The sequence below is a fragment of the Lygodium microphyllum genome, chromosome 26, assembly GCF_053477565.2.
Source record: "Lygodium microphyllum isolate KBCC chromosome 26, Lygodium_microphyllum_v1.1.10, whole genome shotgun sequence".
Taxonomy (NCBI): Eukaryota; Viridiplantae; Streptophyta; class Polypodiopsida; order Schizaeales; family Lygodiaceae; genus Lygodium; species Lygodium microphyllum.
In genome coordinates, this window is record NC_141160.1 from 100,769,570 (window position 1) to 100,773,732 (window position 4,163).

The 4,163-nt window shown below is 42.5% G+C and overlaps 1 pseudogene; it reads left to right on the top strand.

Moving 5' to 3' along the window:
* Nucleotides 1-2,901: 2,901 nt before the first annotated feature.
* Nucleotides 2,902-3,426, top strand: LOC148013600 (chaperone protein ClpB1 pseudogene; annotated as a pseudogene).
* The last annotated feature ends 737 nt before the right edge of the window (nt 3,427-4,163 follow it).

Genomic DNA, 4,163 nt, shown 5'->3' on the forward strand with positions numbered 1-4,163 from the left:
CCGAATCTTGCACAAGAGGCCGAGTGACTGGAGATGGGATCTCAAGGCCCACATACTAGTCATTGATAGCAAAGTAACAATGACCTAGAACCTATAGAGCTAGAGTCCCGATTTATGTTGTTTTAGGGGAACGGAATGGAACTATGCCTTATGGGCTGAGAGGTTGAGCTTCGCATCCCTCTCATTTCCCATTCTCCTTGGACCAAGTGCAGTATAAATCCGCTTCAACCTTGATGTTTTTGCGCAAAGTGGTTTGTCTGGGGCTGGACACTAGCTAACTCCTAGGAACTTGACCATTAGGAAAACCCTGATTGAGGTCGGTCCTAAGTGGGAATGGCCGGAATGCTTCTTCTTCTTGGTAGACTCGGGAAGACCTAGATCGCAAACCCTGTGACATTCCTTGTGAGTGCTAGGCGGTACTTTCTAGACTATCTTCCCGATGGGCTGCTAAGACATGACCTACAAGCGGACAGGGGGACACGTTACACTCGCATAGATGGCATGGATCCTTGTGATGGCTGGAAATTCCCCTCATTGCATTGTTCATGGGCTCCTCTTACCTATGTGAAGGCTCTCCCTATTTAAAAGTGTTGTTAGGGATGCCCACTCTCTCCAAAATACCTTGGGAGTTCATATTTGCTGCATTCACTGATAGGCCAGTCACTCTTTCAGCATGCATACCCAACCTATCCTCATGTTCCTTCCTTTACATTTGGAATTCCATCCACTTAGTGAGCTAGGTAGCAAGTGTGTCCATAGTGGTCTTCATTTGACCAATGCCTTCCATCGATTCTCTATGCCTCTTAGCATGCCTTGTCTCACGCAAACTGAGGGTGTTAGTGAGTGTGCTGAGGCTCCCCATGTCACGAGAGTAATCTTCATCTTTCACCTTAGCATTATTTTTATCCCTTTGGGTACGTGCATACCTTATTTGTTGCTGGAGATCATCATTTTCCTTAGTTTTTCCCTTGTTCCCTGCCATGGTTAAGTACAGTCCCATTAAACCCCCGCTCATTGTTTTGCTTGTAACTTGAGATAGGGAGCTCCGATTGACCTAATTTTTTGTTCAACTTGAAGCCAATGATGTCCTCTTCAAATTTAGCATAAGCATGCTGCTATAGGTTTAGTACAAAAAATTCTATGACAACAAATCTGTAGCTGTTTTATGCAAACTTGCACCCTTTTTTAGAGCAATAGGGGATTGTTTTGGCCTGTAAGGGATGGGTAGTGCCCAACTAAAGTGCCAAACTAATAGGGGGGACTGAGGTCTACCAACACTCTTTGGGGCTTGCTCTTCAATGCTTGTACTCACTCTTTACCTCTGTAACTGATTGAAAATATCCACAGCACCCTGTAGGAATTCAAGAGAGCTGAAATATGGTCCCTCGTCTACTATATGTCTGCAATCACTTTTTCCATGGCATCATACATTGCGTCAACATACATACACATGGTCTACACCATAACATCACTACTAAGCATGAAAATGAGCATTCCCATGACCATGTCACTCACACATGGGCATCATACATGCACTGTTTGTTGCATTCACTGTCATAACTGCATACATGACTGAATGTGTATCTAAAGATACATTTTAGCATTGATTCTTAGTCATACATCATTGCAAGTACATCAGTGGTACATCAATATGCCATATACATTAGTGGCATAATCCCAAGTACATCAATATGTCATAGACATCAATGGCATCATCATGACATGCCAATTCTCAGTTCCCCCAAAATACCTCTGCACGTGCAAACAAGTTTGGGCTCCAGATTACCGGGATGTGGGCAAAGTTCCCCTCGGGACGACGGGTTGTGCACCCCTTTAGGGTCTTTGATGGCAAGGGGGGGTCACCCCTCTTTTGTCTTGCCACCTCGCCTAGCATTGGGCTTTTCCTCACTCGGAATATACATGGCAAACATTTATTAATTAAATACCCAGCATGAGATGCATTCGGAAGTAGGAATTAAACCTTTTCATGAAATGCATGGAATGGAAAATTGGGGTCAAGGGTAGGGGCTTACCAGGCACCAATGACTCACTACTATCTCACCTCATTTACAATGGATTTTAGAGATTAGTTTATGCTCAAACAATCATCACAAGTCAAGAGATTAGGGTGAGGCAATCACTAAAAAGTAGTGAAAATTTCAGCATAGAATGGACCATTTTCAATGCAAAAAATCCTAAGAGAGGAGTGAGATTAAATTGGTAGCATATAAGCATTGAAACCTTCAATAAAATTCATGATTGATTACTTGAATCTCTCCCAGCAATAGGCTTTTTGGTTCAGCAATAGGATGGAAATAAAAGAGAGTTCAAGATAATAAAGAAGGGTTGAGAATCAGTGGGGGCCAATGTCCCAAGGTTTCTCTTGAATGCTCCAATTAGCTTCATGATGACAAAGCTTCAGCCAAGAATTGAGTCTTCAAGCTTGATTCTTCAATGGGAGAATGAGGGGTTGAGCTTCAGTAGCTCCATGCATGCTTTGAGGGCCATAGAAGAAGAACCTCCCCACTGAACCATGATCTTAACTCCTAAGCTTCTTTAACATCAGGATTGATAACAACAAGACTCTTTTGCATTGTTGGAAGTGAGACACCTTGGAAGTCAGAGACTCGTAGTCCCTTGATGAGCACTATAGGCGAATCATTCAACATGTTCTCACCTTCCTTTAAAGCAAGGCTATTCCAGAGGCTTACAGTGACAGTCTTCTTGCTGTCATCTGCTATTATCACATCTCGCTTGGGGATCTCCTCATTATTACTTTTCCTTCTAATGCTTGCTACACTAGCAACATTTTGTACCACACCAATCACATCTACAAGCTCTCTCTCATTCACATGAGGGCTAAGCCCATCAATCTTCAATCTGCAAGAGGCCGAAAGGAGAATGGATCTTGCAAAGGTTGCTGATCTTTGCTATGCTGCTCTATCGGATATTGATGCAACAATTCAAAAGCTGGAGGCTGATACAAGTGAAGACAGCATGCTAAGTGAAACTATTGGTCTTGATCAGATAGCTGAGGTAGTGATTTGATGGATAGGGATTCTAGTCACTAGATTAGGACAGAATGAGAAAGACCGCCTGATAGGTTTGGTTGAACATCTGCATCAGCATGTGGTTGGGCAAGATCATGCAGTTGATGCATTGGTTGAAGCTGTACTCAGATCCAGAGGTGGACTTGGAAGACCACAACAGCCTGTTGGGTCTTTCTTGTTCCTTGGGCCTACAGGTGTTGGAAAAATTGAACTTGCAAAATCTCTTGCTGAGCAGTTATTCAACAATGAGAATCAGTTGATAAGGATAGACATGTCTGAATTTATGGAGCAACACTCTGTTGCCAGACTAATTGGTGCTCCTCTAGGCTATGTGGGACATGAAGAAGGTGGGCAATTGACGGAAGCTGTGAGGTGAAGACCGTATAGTGTAGTGCTATTCGATGAAGTAGGAAGGCTCACTCTTCTATATTCAACTCTTCTCCAAATATTAGAAGATGGACACTTTACTGATGGGCAAGGCCGAACTGTTAGTTTCTCAAATACAGTGGTTATCTTGACTTCTAATCTTGGGGTGGAGCATCTCTCTCATCAAGTTGTTGCAATATCTGGACAAGGTGGACTCAAAGAACAATGAGAGGCGTGAATCAGAGACGAGGAGAGAGAAGACTCCATTAATGCTTCTAACTGTTGTCTTCCTAGTCTTTGACATCTGGGTCCTTCAATGCTCCTCCATTTTAGTGCCTATCCTTGTGTACTTGAAGCTTCTTGGATTTTTAATTGAAAAGGATGGTAATTGAGCATGTAAGGTAACTAAATGGATCAGAACTAGAGCTCTGATACTACTTGTCAAGAAGAGGACAGGAGAAAGAGAAGAAGAGGGAGTGTAGAAGAGAGAGAAAGACTGTAAGAAGAGAGAGAAAGAGAGTGACGAGGAGAGAGAAATACTAGAAAAGGAGAGAGAAATACATGAAGAGAGGAAGAAACCATGAAAGCTTGGAGAGAGAGGTGAAGATGAAAGGAGACTTGTATTATTATCTGATGGTCAAAAATCAAGTCCCTAATACCTTATATACTAACCATTGTAGCTAGTATTTCCCATGATTAAATTCCCCTCTCTTACGGAATATAAATAACTTATGGAATTCAAGAGAT